The following is a 9,144-nucleotide window of genomic DNA, read 5'->3' as shown; positions in this document are numbered from 1 at the left end:
TGCGTGATGAGGTTATTTTTGAGGCACTCGGGGGGTGAGGTTGAAAGCTCTAGTTTGGTTTTGGTGAATTGATGAAACCCTAAGTGCTAATTGAGTTTATCAAAGTGATCATGAGATATGTAGCACTATTCCAAGTGTGGAGTAAATGGTGAAGATCATGATGATGGTGATGCCATGGTGATGATCAAGTGGTTGGACTTGAAAAAAAAGAAAGAAAAAAACAAAAGGCTTAAGGCAAAGGCGAAATTTGATAGGAGCTTTTTGGTTTAGTGATCGAGACACTTAGCGAGTGGGATCACATTTAGGATCGATAGCTATACTATTAAGAGGGGTGAAACTCGTATTGAAATATGGTTATCAAAGTGCCACTAGATGTTCTAACTCATTACATATGCATTTAGATTCTAGTGAGTGCTAACACCCTTGAAAAAGTTTATGAAAATATGCTAACATACGTGCACAAGGTGATACACTTGGTGGTTAGCACATTTAATCAAGGGTGGTGAAGTTTGATGAAGTGTGAAGGCGGTGAAGCTCTGTTTCCTATGACCGGACGTAGGACTGGATGCTGGACCTGCGCGTCCGGTCATCAGGGCAGAGTGGCGTGGCCTTGGGTCTGTGATCGGACCCTAGAGGAGGCATGTGACCGGATGCGATGGCGGTGAAGATGGTCCTTGCTGACGTACGCTGACGCAAGGCGCAGGAGTTGGCTAGAGAGGATCGGACTATGGACCGTGTTCGGTTATGCATAACCTAACGCGTCCAGTCACGATTTTGCTTCTCTGGATGCTTACTGGAAGTGACCGGACTCTAGGCGAGGGTCCGTCCGGTCATCTCTGAAGTGCGTTTGGTCGTGTCTTGGCCGTGGCGAGCGCGCGAGCTCTGCTGCTGATCGGTGCGTTCGGTCATGTGACGGGCGTGTCCGGTCTTAACTTAACCGCACAGGCGTTGGAAGATAGCTGTTGGAGATCAGCAGCTGAGGTTAAATGTTTGGCAACAATTGCAGCAAATTAGGTGACCGGACGCTGGTGGCATGCGTCTGGTCGATCTACTGGCACGTCCGGTCACCCCGCAACTGGCTGCAGTGAGAGCCCAACAACTCTATTTCGTGGGGGCTTCTATTTAAACCCCATAGCTGGCTCAAGCTCACTCTCTTGGCTATTTGCATTGACATAATAACTTTGTGAGCTTAGCCAAAGCCCTCTCACTCATCTCTATCATTGATTCATCATCTTTGTGAGATTGAGAGTGAATCCAAGTACATTGCTTAAGTGATTGCATCTAGAGGCACTTGGTGTTCGTGTTTTGCTATGGGATTTGCTTGTTACTCTTGGTAGTTGCCACCACCTAGATGGCTTGGTGCAACGAGGATCTTCGAGCGAAGAAATGTGCTTGTCTCTGGCTCTAATCGTGGTGATTATGAGGGGTTCTTGACCTTTCTCTGGTGGAGAGCCAAAATATACTCTAGTGGATTGCTCATGGCTTGTGTGATCCTCATCTTGTGTTGGTTGTGTGACACCCTATTGAGGGTTTGGCGTGTGATGCCAATTAGTGTGTGAAGCTCCAAGTGAGTGAATCTCTACAACGAGGACCAGCTTGCCGGCAAGCAAATGAACATCGGTAAAAAAATCTTGTGTCATCTTATCCAAGGATTTCTTGGTATTCATTGTGATTGATTGGCTCAATTCCTCTACACGGTGGTATAATCATCACATCCCCTATCTTGTATTTATATTTCTAGTGTTGCTTCACTCTTTAGTGTAATTAGTTTTGAGAACAAGCTTGTGTCGGTTCTAGTGGTTAGTGTGGCTCTTTAGTTAGTCTTTGAGAGCACACTAACTTAGTGTGGTGACATAGCCATTGTGTGCTTAGAGATTATAGATACTAGAATTGTAGTAGGTGTATTGCATTTTAGTAGGCTAGCGCAATACTCACTTCGCTGTTTAATTGTCTAACATGTTTGCTAAGTGTTATTGTAGAAATTTTTAATAGGTTATTCACCCCCTCTAGCCATTAGAACCTTTCAAGTGGTATAAGAGTCATGATCACCATGATTTAAGGCTTAACAACCTTCGATGTCAAGATAGCTCAAATCAACAATGCCAAGAAGCCACCCTAATTTGATGGCACAAATTATCCATATTGGAAATTAAAGATGACCACTCATATCAAGTCAATCAATAGAAGAGTGTGGAAGGTGGTGGAGACTAAAATTGAGATAGCCGATTCAGAGAATCCCACCATGACCAAAGAAGTGCTTCTCCAAAATAATGACATTGCTCTTAGTGCTATTTATGATACTATTGATGAGAGAATATTTGAGCAAATCAAGAATATTGAGATGGCTCATGAAGCTTGGAAGAAGTTGGAAGAATTATTTGAGGGAACTAAGGCAATAAAGGGTGCAAAGACATACATTCTCAAGGAGAAATTTGCTAGCTTCAAGATGAAGGAAGATGAGAGTGTGCCAGACATGTTTCATCGGATGATAGTGCTAGTCAATAATCTCAAAGCACTTGGTGAAAAGGTGGAGGACAAGGACTTCTCCCATAAGTTCTTGAGTTGCTTATCCGCAAGATTTGGCATGTTAGTCACCTTATTAGTGAGGACTGGTTTGGACACAATGATACCAAACCAAATCTTGGAAGATATCATGATTGATGATGCTTATAGAGATGATGATAAGAAGGAAGAAAAGAACAAAGAGAAGAAGGATGAGAAAAAGAAGAGTGTGGCATTCAAAGTTGGTTCATCATCTAAGGGCAAGGGCAAGCAAGATACAACAAGTAAAGATGATGGTTTATGGGATGATGATGATGATGAGAAGATGGCTCTCTTTGTCAAGAGATTTGATAAGTTCATGATGAAGAAGGGCTACTATGCTAGAAGGAAAAAGTCTTCATCTAAGAATAAGGAAGAATCAAGAAGGTGCTTCAAATGTGGAAGCAAGGATCATCTTGTTACTCAATGCCTATAATAGCGACAATGATGATGATAATGACAAGAAGAGCAAGAAGAAGAACAAGAAGGAAAAGAAAGAAAAGAAGGACAAGATGACCTTCAAGAAGAAGAAGAAGAAGGGTGGTTCATATGTGGTCACTTGGAATAGTGATGCTTCCTCAAGTGATGATGATGAAAGTGATGATGACAAGACCACCAAGAAGAAGGCTCTTACAAGTATTGTTATCAATAAGAAGCCTTCTCTCTTCAACACTCCATCATGCTTCATGGCTAAGGCCACTAAGGTATAAACTTGTGATGATGAAAGTGATGAGGAACATGATAATGAAAGTTAAAGTGAGAATCATGATGAACCAACTAAAGATAAACTAATTGACATGTTAGAAGATGCTAAAGAGCATTTTGGTATTAAGAGAAGCGAATACAAAGACTTGCGAAAGGAACTAAAAGCCCTTAAGCAAGCCTCTGATGAGCTCAATGCATCTCATAAGAGGCTAGAGGAAGCCCATAAGAAGCTTGGCAAGGCTAATAAGAATCTTGAAAAAGCTCATTCCTCTCTACTTGATGAGTAAAATAAGAAGGAGCATGTTGTAACATATGAAAAGGCTTAACTTGTGATATAATTGATGAATCATTCTATAAGCCTATCATTGTTGCTCCCACTAACCCTTCTTGTAGCACATCCTCTTCTACCTCATCTAGTAGTGATGGCTTAACTTGTGATGCCTCACTAATGGTTGAGAATGAGACACTCAAGGAGGTAAAAGAGCTCAATCACACCTTGGCTAAGGCCTATGGTGGTGAGGACCACTTGCTTATGTGCTTGGGTAGCCAAAGAGTTTCTCTCTATAAAGAGGGCTATACCCCAAGAAAGGCAAAGTGACCTTTGCTCCTCACAAGACTAGTTTTATGAAGAACAATGGTCGGTTTTGTATAAATTGCAAGCAAGTTAGTCATGTAGAGCAAAAGTGCATGAAAAAGAAGTCTTAAGCCAATGTATCCTCAATTAAGCTTGAATCTTTCTATGTGCTTACCAAGGGTACTAATGGTGTGTCCGGTCATCTCCGTAGTGCATCTGGTTGTGTCTTGGTCGTGGTGCGTGCACGCGAACTCTGCTGCTGATCGGCGCGTCCGATCTTAACTTAACCGCATAGGCGTGGGAAGATAGTCATTCGAGATCAACAGCTGAGGTTAAACGTTTGGCAACACGTGGCAGCAAATTGGGTGATCAGACGCTGGTGGCGTGCGTCCGGTTGATCTGACTGGCGCGTCCGATCACCCCGCAACTGGCTACAGTGAAAGCCCAACGGCTCTATTTTGTAGGGGCTTCTATTTAAGGCCCATGGCCGGCTCAAGCTTACTCGCTTGGCCATTTGTATTGATATAGCAACTTTGTAAGCTTAGCCAAAGCCCTCTCATTCATCTCTATCATTGATTCATCATCTTTGTGAGATTGAGAGTTAATCCAAGTGCGTTGCTTGAGTGGTTGTGTAACACCCTTAGTGTTACACCCTAAATCATTTACTAAAACATGTCATGAGCATCATATTTATATATTGGTGCATGTGATAAAGTGTATAGATCAATTTCTTATAACCTAAAATGACTAATAAAAATGTTAAACGAAAGTTGATCCAATAGTTCATGTATATTAAGTAGGGTTGAAAACCAATTTTTATTAATCAAAAATACGATAGAACATGTGTGTGATACTTAAATAAAGTTTGAAGTACAAACTTCATAAATGACAGTCAAATACTTGCTGTCGAAAAATGATATTACTAGCTAATATTTCTACTAGCCTAGAAATTGCAAATTGAAATTAAATTCAGCTTAAAACTTAGAAAATTTCCAAGTTTGTCAACAGCTAGACATTGCTATGTTTAGCAAATTATTTTGAGAGATTGGGTTAAGGGGTGGTGTAGTGTTATAGCTCAATTTGGTAGTCTCATATGCCATCTTGAGTATGGTGAAGATGGTTAAGGTCTAGAAGCAACCGTTTAGTTTTTATAGGCGCTTTAAAATTCGTGCGCGACACGGTTTCGGGCTGGTTGGCCGCGTGGGCGTGGTCACCACGCTCGGGAGTTCGGCGTCGCCACGTTGACTATCCTGCACGCACGCGCGCTGCCACGCGTGGCCGGCCACGGCTGCTCTAGCCTAGCTGTGGCCTGGCCGGCGCTGGCTCCTAGCGCATGGAGCCGCTGCTGCTGCTTGCGTAGCCGAACGGTGCAGCCGTCGGCCCCGCCGTGCTGCCATATTGTGACTCATCCCACACCGCACTGCAGGCGCTGCAGGTGTCATCGCCTCACTATCATGTCCATGACTCACTCTACATCTCTACGTCGCTGTCGGCCCAGTGCGATGTCGCCTCAGCCACACGCACATGGTCGGGCTTGCCGTCGCCTTGTCCTTAATGGCACTACGGCGTGCGGGCCACGTCGATCGTGAACGCACGCGCCTATCTGCTAGCGTCTACGCGTGGTCCTCCACGATCACGTTGATCGTGTCCCGCCAAGGCGAGGACGAGCCGAGCCCACCTACAGTGCCCCGTCCCTCTCTCTTTCTCCCTTTCTCCCTCTGCTGCCGCCACGAGCCACGCCATCAAATTACTCTGTGAATTATCACCTCCATTCAATTCATCGTATCCACGGCTTCACCATCATGTCCTCTCGGTGCCTGACCCACCCAGCCTTGAAGCTCGCACGGCCAAGCTCCAATTTTGGAGTTTTTCCGCCACCGTGTCAATAAGGCCGTGTCTAGCCGTGGATGTGAGCAGCCCTCTAACCGTCCCTCCTGAACTAATTCACTTGCATCACTAGCTTCACCTTGCCTTCCTCTCCACCTTGTGCACTGTCAACAGAACTGCTACCGCCTCCCCTTCATCGCTGACACGACCGTGCCATCCTCCGCCCCAACCATCACCTCGACCTGGACTAGGGTAGCCTCCTGATGCTCACGTGCTAACCAATTAGGCATGTAGCTACCCCAGATCATCGGAACAGTGGCGCCGCCATCGCAGATGGCCGCGCATCGCTGCAGCCTTTCCCAACCGGTCGTGTCACCCCGCACTGCCGCTTAGCATAGCCACCAAGATCAGAGATGGTGATCGAACCGTTAGGTGGGCCCGCGCAGGTCCTAGGTGGCCTGCGTAAGCACTCAGTGCCGTCGTTCGCCGCACCGTCATGCACTGGGTCACCGAGTGCGCACGCGAGTGAATTAGGGAAAGGCTAGGGGGTTAAGTGAGAAGTTCAGAGAGAGGAAAAATAGCGTTAGGACTTAGTTGTAATTCGGGAGAAGTTCGAGTTCTCTTTTGTTAAGTCGTCGTGCACGCAGGATTCCTGGCGCGGGCTGACTCCACGTGGGCTGGCCTCGCGTGGGCCGTGCCTATAGGCCACTGCGCGCGCGCTGCGTCGCGTCGACCGCGCGGGAGAATTCATTTTTCTTTTTTCATAAGGAATTAGAAATAGTTTTTTAATTTAATTTTTGAGCTGATCTTTGGTAAATCAAATAAAATCATGTAGGTGTTCAAAAATTATAAAATAAATTTTGTTAGGTTCCTAAAATTGTGCTCTATCTGTTAGTGTATTTAGTTCATATATATACATATTGATACTAGGAGCTATTAAATTATTTGAGAGTGCTTAATATTATTATGTTAAATATTATAGGAATTTTTATGGTAAATTGACGATAACTTTAATCCTAAAATTTTTATAGTAGCTTCATTGTATTATTGTGTGCTCACTGTAATTTTTATAGCTTTAGAATAGACTAAGCATTAAGTTAGTTAAATACTCTTTGTTTCAAATATGCATACCTAGAATGGTTAGCTAATGAAGTAATCATGACTGCTAATAAAACCTGACTATAAAGATGAACTATTAGTAATGCTTTTCGCAAACAAAAAGAAAACAACAAACCCATATTGCCTATCATATTTTTTAGAGTCAGAAAACTATTCCCACTAGTCGGGTAAGTCTTACGAGTACATTGTGTACTCAGGGTTTATTTTACCCCTGTTGTAGGTGCAGCTTGAAGAGTAGCTCTTGTGTGGAGGATTCTTCTGGTGGGCACAGACGGATCCTTGTATTATTTCCGCTAGATGCTTATTTTCATTCCGCTGTTTAATTATCGCATTCTGAACTCTGATATTGTAATAAATAATTTCTAAGAACTCTTGTTGTATGGAATTGACTAAGTATTGTAAGCTCGTACTCATTATTTGATTCTGGATGTAAAACGTGGATTATTTCGAGTTCTCCCTTGGGGTGTGCTCGACGGAACTGACCGATGTAGCTCACTTTCGAGGCGCTTAGTGTCTAGTGGAAGACGAGTGCCTCCGAAAGCGAGTTATTTCGGGCGGTTCTACCACAGATTGTATCTAGAGGCACTTGGTGTTCGTGTTTCGTTGCGGGATTCGCTTGTTACTCTTGGTAGTTGCCGCCATCTAGACGGCTTGGTGCAGCGAGGATCGTTGAGCGAAGAAATGTGCTTGTCTCCGGCTCCGATCGTGATGATCGTGAGGGGTTCTTGACTTTTCTCCAGTGGAGAGCCAAAAGGTACTCTAGTGGATTGCTCGTGGCTTGTGTGATCCTCATATTGTGTTGGTTGTGCGGCACCCTATTGAGGGTTTGGTGTGTGATGCCAATTAGCGCGTAAACCTCCAAGTGAGTGAATCGCCACAACGAGGACTAGCTTGCCGGCAAGCAAGTGAACCTCGATAAAAAATCTTGTGTCCTCTTGTCCGTGGATTTCTTAGTATTCATTGTGATTGATTGGCTCCATCATTGGCTCAATTCCTCTACACGACGGTATAATCATAATATCTCCTACCTTGCATTTACATTTATAGTGTTGCTTCGCTCTTTAGTGTAAATAGTTTTGAGAGCAAGCTTGTGTCGGGTCTAGTGGTTAGTGTGGCTCTTTAGTTAGTCTTTGAGAGCACACTAACTTAGTGTGGTGACATAGCCATTGTGTGCTTAGAGATTATAAACACTAGAGTTGTAGTAGGTGACTTACATTTTAGTAGACTAGCATAACACTCACTTCGTCGTTTAATTGTATAACATCTTTGCTAAATGTTATTGTAGAAAATTTTAATAGTTTATTCCTTCTCTTACCGTTAGGACCTTTCGTAGGTATCCCTGCGTGCTAAGGACGTGGTGCGTGAGCTGCACGCCACCGTCGGTCGCGGTGACCGCGCACGCCAGCTCGAAGCTGGACACCTTGGCGCACATATAGCGGATTAGTGTAGTACTCTAGTGTTAGAGGTAGTTGGGCCCGCCGGCAACATCGAACCTGCACGCGCTGCCTCCGTGTTGTTGCACGCGCTAGCCACTGAGCACGGCGTTCTCCGTGAACTCGAAGACAGTCCTGCGCCTGCAGCATTCGCGCGTTGCGAAAAACTAAGGTGCTAGCCTGTCTTGATGGGCCCCTCCAGCGTGGAGAAGAAAGAAGAAAGAGAGACTGAGATGGGCTGACGGAGTTGACATGGGAAATCCCATTTTTGTCATTAAATGACAATACTAAATTGACTGATTTACCCTTATTCAAAAATAAAATATAAAATATAAAACAGATCTTGCCTCCACATATTTTGGTATTGGCCCCACATAATCTGGTACTATCCCCACCTATTTAGTACATTTATGTACTTTCAGTTTGGTGACCCATGTTTTTTTTTCAATCATTGTAAAATTTCTCACAAATTTATAAAAACTATACATATTTTTTTCTTGGCTCAGTTGTAACGAAACCATGCACCCTTTTGTTGGTTCGGCACGCTCATCCCCCCCTCCCCGATCAGCTGGTCCTAACTTAAGGAAACCACACTGTTTGCGTACCATCCTTTAAAAAAACATCAATAGTGTAATTTATACTAGGTTTAAGAGCATGTTTGATTTAGAGCAAATGAGCAATATAGTAGACCTTGATTTCTTTTGGTTGACACCAAAATTTGGTTATGTTTACATAATTTGGCCATGTCCAAGTCCAAGTCTCTTGCAAGGTGCGAGTGAAGACTAAGCTTTGGTTTAAGTTTCAGAAGAAGAAGAAGAAGAAAGGTCCGGCCCGAGGAATTGAAGCCCATCGTGTGAAGCCACGAGGGACCCGACCCGACATGGGCTACTTAGGATGGGCCTTTAGCACCGATGCGAGTTGGGCTGGCATCGATGTATCGTAGCG

Source organism: Miscanthus floridulus, chromosome 2 (genome assembly GCF_019320115.1).
Source record: "Miscanthus floridulus cultivar M001 chromosome 2, ASM1932011v1, whole genome shotgun sequence".
NCBI lineage: Eukaryota > Viridiplantae > Streptophyta > Magnoliopsida > Poales > Poaceae > Miscanthus > Miscanthus floridulus.
The sequence above is the reverse complement of the archived record's forward strand: the minus strand, read 5'-3'. Positions refer to the sequence as shown.